At 31.3% G+C, this 12,740-nt stretch overlaps 1 non-coding gene across 1 annotated transcript; it reads left to right on the top strand.

Annotated features, from left to right (window-relative positions):
• The first annotated feature begins 9,910 nt into the window (after positions 1-9,910).
• LOC139850914 (small nucleolar RNA R71) lies at positions 9,911-10,017 on the top strand. The gene has a single exon (XR_011760289.1). It is a non-coding gene; the product is annotated as a small nucleolar RNA R71 (small nucleolar RNA).
• Positions 10,018-12,740: the final 2,723 nt, after the last annotated feature.

The raw sequence follows: 12,740 nt of genomic DNA, 5'->3' as shown, positions 1-12,740 counted from the left end.
TTTATTTTGATGAAAATAATAATACATTATTAACATAATATTTATGTTTTAATCTTGTAGTTACATTTAATATCACAATTTACTAGTTATGTAATATTTAATAGTTATATCTATAATAACATATATTTAGTATTTAATATCTACACCTTATATATATATATATATATATATATATATATATATATATATATATATATATATATATATATATATATATATATATATATATATATACACACATACATATATATATATATACAATAATATTGATAATATCAATTTATTTAATAATATCATTGATAATGTTACTTTAATAATAACACCAATAATTATAATAGTGTTAATATAATAATTATATTCAACTTGTAATTAGATTTAATATATTATCATTTAATATATAATATCTACCAATTATATAATTTATTGAATCTTTAATATTTATTAACTATATATATATATATATATATATATATATATATATATATATATATATATATATATATATATATATGTATATTACATATTTATTTATACATCGATGTTTGTGAATCGTCGGGTATAGTTAAAGGGTAATTGATTACATGAACATAGTTTTCAAAGTTTCTGAGATTTCAATGTTTCGGACTTTGCTTTTCGTGTCGGAAACTTATAAAGATTAAGTTTAAATTTGGTCGGAAATTCCCAGGTCGTCACATTACCTATCCGTTAAAGAAATTTCGAGTGAGGTCGTCATGGCTAACAATAAAAATGTTTTCATGACGAATATGAGTTGATAAATAGATTTTTATCATCATTGTGTAATGTGGATAAAAAAATTCGATTATTCGAAGAGTACGAATGAAGCTATCACAAAAGATTGAAATAGGAAAAGTAAAGATTCGTCTTAACTTTTGGCAGAGTTAGGGTTGAATTTAGAAAATAAGGTGCGTCATAACCTTTGTTGTTGTCTTTGTTGAATTCTGAAATTCAAGGGATTTAAAGAAAATCTTCGAAATCTTAAAAGATTTGATTCTTCGATGAGTAAGGAAATTAAGATCTCTATAATTAAATACGGTGATCTGCCTCGATTACTTTGTCTGGTATTTCCATTATAAATTAAACTCTTTGGTTCCATTATTCTCACCATTCCTATACTTTCTTTCTTAGTTCATACATCCAAAAGATGATGGAAATGTTTAATCCAGTTCTAATCCTTGATATTTTTCTAATTAGCATTCCTGTCATCCTTCTTGTCAATCTTCCACCAGAAAAGTCTGTTTACTTCTATTATTGCCTTGCGGTGCTACTATTCTTAATTCTACAGTATCTTTATATTGCTATTCGTATTAATATTCACGGTTTGTAATTCCTGTGTTGTTGTTGGGCTTTATATTTTCTCTTATATTTTGGAGATCTTTACCTTTTTATTCTCTTCTCGATCTCTAGTAAAGCGAGTAACGGTTTAGAATTCGTAAGTATGGAACTTCGAATGAACTTAATGTTCTAAACAATAAAGAACGTAATCACACGATTTGATTTGTCAAATTACCCGAATTCAAGAGAAATAATAGACCACGAGATTTCATTTTTCATAAACATCCATCTCATATCAGGCATTTCGCATAAATTGCATAGAGATAAAAATCATTCATATGGTGAACACCTGGTAATCGACATTAACAGAACGCGTCTAGAATATCCCCATCATTCCAGGACTCTCATCGGATATGATAAAATTGAAGTATGATAAAATCGAAGTACTAAAGCATCCATAACCAGGATGGGGTTTGTTAGGCCCAATAGATCTATCTTTAGGATTCGCGTCAATTAGGGTTTCTGTTCCCTAATTCTTAGATTACCAGACTAAAAAGGGTGATATTCGGTAATAATAGTTCAACCATAGAATGTCGTTTCGCATACTTGTGTCTATTTTGTAAAACATTTATAAAAATGCATGTATTCTCATACCAAAATATTAGATTTTAAAAGTGGGACTATAACTCACTTTCACAGATTCTTAATTCGTCGAGAATTAGACTTGGCCACTGATCAATTCACGAACCTATAACAAATATATACATATATATCAAAGTATGATCGAAATATATTCACAATATGTTTTATTACGTTTTAACGTTTTAAGTTTGTTAAGTTAGCAGTCCAACGTTAGTAATCTACAACTAGTTGTCCACAGTTAGATGTACAGAATTAAATCAATATATATTATCTCGAATCAATCCACGACCCAGTGTCTACAAGTCTCAGAATTGATCATAACTCAAAGTATATATATTATTTTGGAATCAACCTCAACCCTGTATAGCTAACTCAAGCATTACTGCATATAGAGTGTCTATGGTTGTTCAAAATAATATATATATATGGGTTGATATGATATGTCAAAACATTGTATACGTGTCTATGGTATCCCAAGATTACATAATGTATGTTAGAATACATGTATAATACAATATAAGTTAGTTAAGTTATAAATTGTATAGATTTGTTACAAATTTTCACGTAGCTACAACAAGTAAAAATATCCAATTTTATTTTACCCATTACTTATTCGTTTTAAATCCATTTTGAGTTATTCAAGTTGATATGGTTTCATATTGAACTAAAATTTATGAATCTAAACACAAAAAGTATAAGTTTATAGTCAAAAATATAAGTTACAAGTCATTTTTGAAAGAGGTAGTCATTTCAGTCGAAAGAACAACGTCTTGATGGCCATTTTGAAAAACATACTTCTACTTTGAGTTTAACCATGATTTTTGGATATAGTTTCATGTTCATAAAAAATCATTTTCCCAGAAGAAAAACTTTTAAATCAAATTTTATCATAGTTTTTAATTATCTAACCCAAAACAGCCCCCGGTTTCACTACGACGGTGTATGTCCGGTTTTACGGTGTTATTCGTGTTTCCAGGTTTTAAATCATTAAGTTAGCATATCATATAGATATAGAACATGTATTTAGTTGATTTTAAAAGTCAAATTAGAAGAATTAACTTTGTTTGCAAAAATGTTTAGAATTAACTAAACTATGTTCTAGTTATTACAAGTTTAAATCTTCGAATAATATAGTTATATATATATATATATATATATATATGAATCGAATGATGTTAAGAACATCATTAGTACCTCAAGTTTAGTAGGTAAACCTACTGGAAGTGACAAGAAATGATTTAGCTTCAAAGGATCTTGGTTGGCTTGAAAGTTCTTGAAGTAGAATCATTAAAGCGACCCGTCCTAATCCATAAGGACGAATACATTACATTTGGTTACATCACGAGGTACTTGACCTCTATATGATATATTTTACAAACATAGCATTCGTTTTTAAAAGACAAACTTTCATCACATCAAAAGTTGACGGCATGCATACCATTTCATAATATATTCAAACTATAAATGACTTAGTAATATTCTTGATGAACTCAACGACTCGAATGCAACGTCTTTTGAAATATGTCATGAATGACTCCAAGTAATATCTCTAAAATGAGCAAATGCACAGCAGAAGATTTCTTTCATACCTGGGAATAAACATGCTTTAAAGTGTCAACCAAAAGGTTGGTGAGTTCATTAGTTTATCATAATCGATCATTTTCACCATTTTAATAGATAACAAGAATTTCATTTCCAGTTCTCATAAATATACGTCCCATGCATAGAGACAAAAATTAATCATATGGTGAACACCTAGTAACCGACATTAACAAGATGCATATAAGAATATCCCCTATCATTCCGGGAAATCCTTCGGACATGATAAAAACAACATCGAAGTACTAAATCATTCGGTACTTTGGATGGGGTTCGTTAGGCCCAATAGATCTATCTTTAGGATTCGCGTCAATTAGTAGATCGGCTTACTAATTCTTAGGTTACCAAGCAAAAGGGGCATATTCGGCTTCGATCATTCACCCATATAATGTAGTTTCAATTACTTGTGTCTATTTCGTAAAACATTTATAAAAATTTCGCATGTATTCTGATGATGTAGCGTGAGGGTACGAAATAGTATTATTTTTACTAGGAAATACTACAAAATATGACACAAGTGTTATTAATTTACGGATGGGATATACCTAAACCTTGCTACAACACTATAGGTAGTGTACCTAATCGTAGAGTAGTGTAGTTTTTAGTAAGTCCGGTTCGTTCCACAGGGAGCTAGTGATTACGTACTATATTTTTATAAAACTATATTTATATAAATATATATATATATATATATATAAGTAGTAATATTATTATAAAAGGGGGGTTTTTACCGTTTAATGACCGGTTTGTCGATTTTATATTTTTAAGCGTAAAGATAAATGACAATAATTAAAGTGCGTAAAATAAATAAATGACGATAAATAAAATAACAATAAATAAAATTGCGATAGAATATGAAATAAAAGGATTATACTTATTTAAACTTCCGTAATCATGATGTTTGACGTTTTGATTTTAATTCATTGTTACTCGGGTTAATTGTCCTTTGTCATGGTTTATTTGATACCTATCTGGTTTTTATCCATAATAGTCCATCGGTCATAAATATAAAGTGCGAGTGTCCTCGTCAAATTACCCTTATACCCGAAGTCAAATATTACAACTAATTAAGGATTTAAACTGTGACGCAGTTATCACTTCTGTCAACAATTACACCAGTTATCACTGTATGTAATCTACCCCTGTTTTGATTAGATATGAATATTAATTTACCCACTTGATCAGTTTGAATAATCAATTACCCAACCCGAATAATTAATTAAATGATTATAATAGATTCCATATGAACGTCACTAAATAGGACAACCATAATCATTATTAATTATTAGGATAATTAATTTGAAGATAGGTTCGATAGACTCCAATGAGTTGTCACTCAATTAGACAATACCCCCCATCTATTAATAGTCAATAGTCCAATTTCCACAAGTGTCGGTCTTTTGCCCAAACCTTAATTATGGTACAAAGCCCAATTACCCAATTTTAGTAATTAGCCCAACATCATGATTACTTCGTTTTAAATAAGCATAATAATAACTTAGCTACGAGACATTAATATAAAAAGGTTGAACATAGCTTACAATGATTAAAAATAGCGTAGCGTTACACGGACAGAATTTCGACTTACACACTCAAACGATCTCTATCATAAATCTTATTATTATCATAATTTAAAATTAAAATTAAGATTATTGTTATATCTTATTACACTAACATTATGATAGAGATTTTTAGATATTGATATTGATAATAGATTTTTAGGACAGAAAAAGGGATGCCTTTAAATTGATCGATAATCATCGCCTTTTATAGGCAAAATATGAAATTGAATTTTCATTTACGACCCCTGAACTATGCTAAATTAACAACTTTTTATTATTTAATATTATTCTTATTATGAATTATTTAAATATTATATTTTATTCTTGTGCATAGTTGACTCGTAATTTTTACACCGTTGCGTCGAGCGTTGAGAGTTGACTCATGTCCCGGTTCCGGATTTTCGAACGTCCTTGCGTACTATTTTATATCGTGTACTTTGCGTTTTGTAACTTGTACTCTTGTCATTTTTAGACGTTCTTCATCAATAATTTGAACCTTTTTAATTGTATCTTGTACTTTTGAGCTTTTTGGACATTTTTGTCTTCAATTTGTCGAATCTGCCTTTTGTCTTCGCACTTATTTAATATAAACGAATATCACTTGAAAATGGAACAATTGCAACTAAAATCTTGTCTTTCTTGGGGGATAATGCTATGAAATATATGTTCCTTTTTAGCCTTATCATTATCCCCACACTTGAGCGTTGCTTGTCCTCAAGCAATATAGTCTTGAAATACTAGAATCACTTCTTTATTCTTCACACTTTGTACATCAGTGATTTTGATATGGCGGTATAAACAATGGTAGTAACGATATGGTTTACAGTCCCACATGACTATAAAAATTTAGATCCATTAAGGAAATTGGATCTTTATGAAAACATTTGATCTTTTGAAAATTCATTCTAGCTTTTACCCTAGATAAGTTTTCTGATTTGATCCATCATCGGTGTTGCAAAATATATTTTTGGATCAATATTTTGGCTAAAACTTTTAGGTTCGTGTAATCCACTGCTATCCCGGTATCGGAAAGCACACATCCAGTTTACTTGTTCCGTATATTACCTTTCGGTAAACTACCGTCCGGTTGTAAAGGAAAGCGATAAAACAAGAAACTGTTAAGGCAATGTCCCGTGACATGCAGATGATTATGGTCTTATTAACGTGTCGGATGCTAGAACTATCCTTGGTAGGAGCGATAGTAAAGATCATCCTATAATTTTTCGGTCTGGCACAAGGTCCTGTCTCCGACCATGCTATGCAACCACCGTTCTTACGGTTGACACCCGTTTTGGTTCAGGTGACCTAATGAATTCCAGGTGAATTTCTTAGGATTTTACGTTCAATGGTAATGAACGCATTGAAAATGGTTTTTCAGAAAACAAATCGGTTTGTATTTTTGATCAAAATATTTTCTCGTTCATGCTCGAGTTTAGATATCATCGAATTCCATGAGTTTGAATTCTCAATCTTTAAGGTCAATCTCTAGGATTGAGTATTATCAGTCTTAAAAGCTGATTTTTAATCTTTAAGGAGATTATCCTTTTCTGGGGATCTGATTCATTAGTCTTATCAAGCTAATTTGCACGGTGCCTCCCCATTGTACGAGATAAATCCTTCTCATGGTTAGGATAAATCTGACCACTTGGCGACCCTGTTTGATGCTGAGGTCCGTGGATTTCCTGCTGATTTTAGTGATGACTTTTCTAGATTTTTCGTCAACCTACAGCTGGTCTGGACGACAACTTCATGACCTAAATCAAGAAGCGCGTGTCTTTTTCGGAAGACTTTACTTCCTTTTAATGATGGAATTGATTCATCGTGTAGATCCATCTTTCTTTCAAATGTATTACAGTAAACCGAGTAAAACTGATTAGTATCGTCCAAAGCAAAAGTACCTGCAATAATCTTGTACAAAAATATGTGATATATGTTTTAAATTGAATAACTTGGTACATTCTTCCCACACTTAGTTTCTTTCTTTGCCTTTTTATTTTCTTCTATTTCATTTTAAATGAATTCAAGCGTTTTAGGGTGTTTCTCAATTTATGTCCTTTCCGAGGTAACGATAATTTCGGTATTATCACCTAGTTTTCATCGTTCATAAATATGTATAAACATAATTTTGAGTTCATTTAATTGAAAATTTTTCAAATTTTCACAAAATTTGCAAATAAACTAAGTGTAAACCCGAGAGAATTTATAACCCTTCCCCACACTTGAGATCATGCAATGCCCTCATTTGCATGAAATCAGACTATAATTATAAATTCATGAGGGTGATTAGTGTAGAAAAGTGATTAAAAATACCCAGTTTGTAAGCATATTATTTTACATCACATTTGATATTTTGCGCCTTGTCATCAAAATTAGTAGCTTTTTGTTGAACTTAATGACAGTTTTTGAAAGTGCGCTGTTTTACCCTGTTGTGTACATAACATAAAATACAAACATATATACATATTTTTGAAGTTTGGTATATAACCCCTACGTTCAAAAATTAATATAATAATTTTTTTTTTTTTGCATACTTTAGATCAATAAAATTAAATGATAACAAAATTTGTCGCCCCGCCCTCGGGTAAAGCAATTTCGGCTCAACGACCTAGTCTTTAACTCACGACGAATTTTAGAAATCATTTTTTAAACTTAATGAATTAAAGTAAATTTTGTTTTTAAAAACTTAAATTAAAATGCATATTAATTTCATAAAAAAAACCTACAAAACAAAAATTCAGAATGGAGGGAGAAAACTAGTTCTTTAGTGTCTGCTAGCGGAAAAGACCAATCGGGTTCCATTCTCGGAACTACACGAGAACAGAACAACTAACTCTAGATAGCATTTTCTTTTTAGAACATTTGAATCTCCCCACACTTAGGTAGCCGTGGTGTCAAAATTGTGATTAACTTCATCGTTAATTTCTCTTGGTCCATAATCAACTTGCATATCCGTGACTTTTTCTTTAAGCCATTGGTCGGATTCCTGTGTAATATCCACAATTTCAACTAGTTTCTCCTTTTCTTTAGGTGATAGATTGGATACTAACCGGTTACATAACTTAAAGTTCCCCTTGGTTCTAGCATCGCGAATCCGTTTAATAAGTTTCTTCATTGAACTATTAATAACGGGATCATTTAATTTCGTATCAACAACGGGGTTCTTTGTTATCATGTCATCATTAGGTGTTACTTCATTTTCCCCACACTTAGGCGTTTCATTATTGCTAAGTATTACCGTTGGAGTTGGTAAAAGAACATGGTTCTTACCAATTGTTTTTACTGGTTCAACGGTTTTGGCTGGTGGAGATTTAGACTTTCGAATCATAAAGGTGATCGATTTGTCACCACTTTTAAGTGTCATTCTTCCATTTCCTACATCAAATAACGCCTTGGTGGACGCTAAGAATGGCCGACCTAAAATTAGAGGAATGTTTGGGTCCTCTTCTATGTCAATGACAATAAATTCGACTAGAAAGGTTAAATTGCCTACTTGAACGGGTAGGTTGTCAGCAATTCCAACTGGGTGCTTAATGGTTTGATCAAAGAGTCGAACACTCATATCCGTTGGACTTAACTTACCTACACCTAATCTCTTATATAAGGAAAGAGGCATAACACTTACACTTGCACCTAAATCTGCTAGTGCATCATACATGACACAATCACTAAGTAGACAAGGAACAATAAATTCACCCGGATCACCTACCCTAGGTGGAGGTTTTGGTGGAACTGTCTTCACCGGGTTTATATTTACGGCTTTTGTTTCTTGCACTTTCTTATTCTTTTTCTTCTTCTTCTTTCCAGAGGTATCACAATCTTTATTACCTATCACTTGCTCATACTCAACTCCTTTTCTTGGAAACGGGATGGGTGGTTTGTATGGTGCCACCACTGGCTTTACATACTCGGGTGGTGGTGGTGTAACTTCTTTATTGTTACTCTCATCTAAAACCTTCCCATCTTCTGGTGCTGGTTTTTCAGAATTCGTTGAAACCATATTAACATTCTCATTCCGAGGATTTACTTCAGTATTACTCGGTAGCTTTCCTTGTTCCCTCTCACTCATCATGCTAGCAAGAGTACCTACGTGTTTTTCTAGATTCAAAATGGAAGCTTGTTGAGTTCTTAATGACTGATCAAATCTCTCGTTCGTTTGGGTTTGAGTTTCAATAAATTGTGTTTGAGATTCAACTAGCTTGAATACCACGTCTTCCATATTTGACTTTTTCTCTTCGGTTTGTTGTTGTGGTTTATATAAGCCAGGTCTTTGTTGATTGAAAGTGTTGTTTTGAGTTGGCTGGTTATTCGGACCTTGTTGGTTATACCAGTTATTTTCGGGTCCTTTTGGATTGTAAAGAATGTTTTGATTTCGATTGAAGTTTAGCTTTGGCGGTTGATAATTATTTTGATAATTATTTCCAGGCCTTTGGTTCATATAGGAAACATTCTCTCGTTGTTCCAATGTTGGTTCAATGTGACAATCTTTCAATAAGTGTGGTCCACCGCATAGCTCACAACTGATTCGTATTGCGTGAATATCTTTATTCATCTTTTCCATTCATCTTTCGAAAGCATCTATTTTTGCGGAAACGGAATCAAAGTTATGGCTAGAATCGGCTCTAGCCGCTTTAGATGAACGATATATATCTTTCTCTTGGTGCCACTCATGAGAGTGGGAGGCTGTGTTATCAATAATTTTGTAAGCTTCAGTTGCGGTTTTCTTCATAATGGAACCACCAGCTGTTATGTCGATGTCTTTTCGTGTAGCAACGTTGACACCTTGGTAGAATATTTGTACTATTTGGTAAGTGTCTAAACCTTGTTGAGGACATCCTCTCAACATCCTTCCGAATCTTGTCCACGCCTCATATAATGTTTCATTTGGCTTTTGCGCGAACGTAACAATTTCTCCTTGAAGTCTCACGGCTTTAGATGCCGGAAAGAATTGTTTAAGAAATTTTTCAACTAAAACATCCCATGTGTCAATCGCCCCTTCAGGTAACGATTCTAACCAATCTTTGGCTTCTCCCTTTAAAGTCCAGGGAAACAACATGAGATAGATCTGCTCATCTTCCACTTCTCGGATTTTGAATAGTGTACAAATTCTTTTAAACGTACGAAGGTGTTCGTTAGGATCTTCATTCGGTGCACCACTGAATTGACATTGGTTAGTTACCATGTGTAGAATTTGTCCTTTGATTTCATAATCTGGCGCATTAACTTCTGGCTTAATAATGGCGTGACCTTGGCCCGTGCGTGTGGCTCTCATTCGATCTTCCATACTTAGAGGTTCCGTTACTTCCATAATTGAATTTGTTGAATACGAATCACTAGAGGATTCTGATTTAATGGTTTGTGGCTCAGGAGGAATAATTAGTGGTTCAAGATCTTGGAATTGTCCTTGAATATGCTCCGGGTTCTTAATTGTGAAGTCGGGTTCAAAAGATGGATTATCGGAAATTTGAGTTGGAGTTCTTGGTCGACTGGATGATGATTCTAAAGAAAAATCAACGGCGACAATATTGGCTAGATGTCTTGATCGAGTTATAGGTGGTGAACTTATGAAAGGTGGTGAACGTTTTACTCGGTACATTCACTGAATATCCTATTAGTTTTTAAAAGGAAAGAAAAATTATATAAGTTATCCAATTAATAGACTTTTCTGATTTTGCCCACGTTTCGAATAGCCAAAAGATGCAGCAGAGGGGCAGGATTCGTTTGGTCTCAATATAATTGAGGACTGTTTGGCTCCAATAACCCGGTCCACGTACAAATCCAACTATTACTACGAACCAGAAAATTTTGATGTCTATTAATTTAACCACTTAAAATAAATTTTCGTAATTTTAAGAAATTTAGATAAGAAGTAGAATAAAAATCTATGTCCTAAAACTAGAATAGCGAGAAATAAGAAAGAAAAAGAGTTCGTCGAAAAAGGTCGAAAAATAGGCGTCGAAAAATAAAAATAAGAAAGTAGTACGAAATACGGCGTCGTAAAATTCTAAAGCACCTAAAACTTAGTCTAAGGAATAAACACTTAAGGGATTTTACGGCAAAGCCTAAAAATTCTAGAAGTAAAAATAACTATGGCAAAACTAAACTTAATACTAAAAGTTGCGACTATAGTCTAAAAATCTAAAGGTAATAAAACTAAAAAAACATTTTTTTTATAGACAAAATCTTAAAAAAATATATTTTTTTTTTAATAATTTTTTTTTTTTTTTACGTTTTTGTTTTTTTTTTTTTTTTACGTTTTTTTTTTTTTTTTTTAACGATTTTTTTTTACAAATTAATAATTTTTTTATAATTATTATTTTTTTTCAAAACTTTTTTTTTAATTCATTTACTATTCATGAATAGTAAATGAAAAGAAATTAATTAATTTACTATTCACATGAAAGCGACATTATAGAAATTATTAATTATAAGTTACATAATATACCCCTGAAGTATTTAATAAATACGACTTTTTTAAAATTTACGTATCAAATTTTGATTCTAAAATATTATTATATTATTATATTCTATTTCAATATTATTATATTATTATATTCTATTTCAATATTATTATATTATTATATTTTATTTCAATATTATTATAATTAAAAATATAGCGTTTTAGCGCTCCCCGGCAGCGGCGCCAAAAACTTGATGATGTAGCGTGAGGGTACGAAATAGTATTATTTTTACTAGGAAATACTACAAAATATGACACAAGTTTTATTAATTTACGGATGGGATATACCTAAACCTTGCTACAACACTATAGGCAGTGTACCTAATCGTAGAGTAGTGTAGTTTTTAGTAAGTCCGGTTCGTTCCACAGGGAGCTAGTGATTACGTACTATATTTTTATAAAACTATATTTATATAAATATATATATATATAAGTAGTAATATTATTATAAAAGGGGGGTTTTTACCGTTTAATGACCGGTTTGTCGATTTTATATTTTTAAGCGTAAAGATAAATGACAATAATTAAAGTGCGTAAAATAAATAAATGACGATAAATAAAATAACAATAAATAAAATTGCGATAGAATATGAAATAAAAGGATTATACTTATTTAAATTTCCGTAATCATGATGTTTGACGTTTTGATTTTAATTAATTGTTACTCGGGTTAATTGTCCTTTGTCATGGTTTATTTGATACCTATCTGGTTTTTATCCATAATAGTCCATCGGTCATAAATATAAAGTGCGAGTGTCCTCGTCAAATTACCCTTATACCCGAAGTCAAATATTCCAACTAATTAAGGATTTAAACTGTGACGCAGTTATCACTTCTGTCCACAATTACACCAGTTATCACTGTATGTAATCTACCCCTGTTTTGATTAGATATGAATATTAATTTACCCACTTGATCAGTTTGAATAATCAATTACCCAACCCGAATAATTAATTAAATGATTATCATAGATTCCATATGAACGTCACTAAATAGGACAACCATAATCATTATTAATTATTAGGATAATTAATTTGAAGATAGGTTCGACAGACTCCAATGAGTTGTCACTCAATTAGACAATACCCCCCATCTATTAATAGTCAATAGTCCAATTTCCACAAGTGTCGGTCTTTTGCCCAAACCTTAATTATGGTACAAAGCCCAATTACCCAATTTTAGTAATT

The sequence above is a fragment of the Rutidosis leptorrhynchoides genome, chromosome 5, assembly GCF_046630445.1.
Source record: "Rutidosis leptorrhynchoides isolate AG116_Rl617_1_P2 chromosome 5, CSIRO_AGI_Rlap_v1, whole genome shotgun sequence".
Lineage (NCBI taxonomy): Eukaryota > Viridiplantae > Streptophyta > Magnoliopsida > Asterales > Asteraceae > Rutidosis > Rutidosis leptorrhynchoides.
This window is presented reverse-complemented; position numbering and strand designations above follow the sequence as displayed.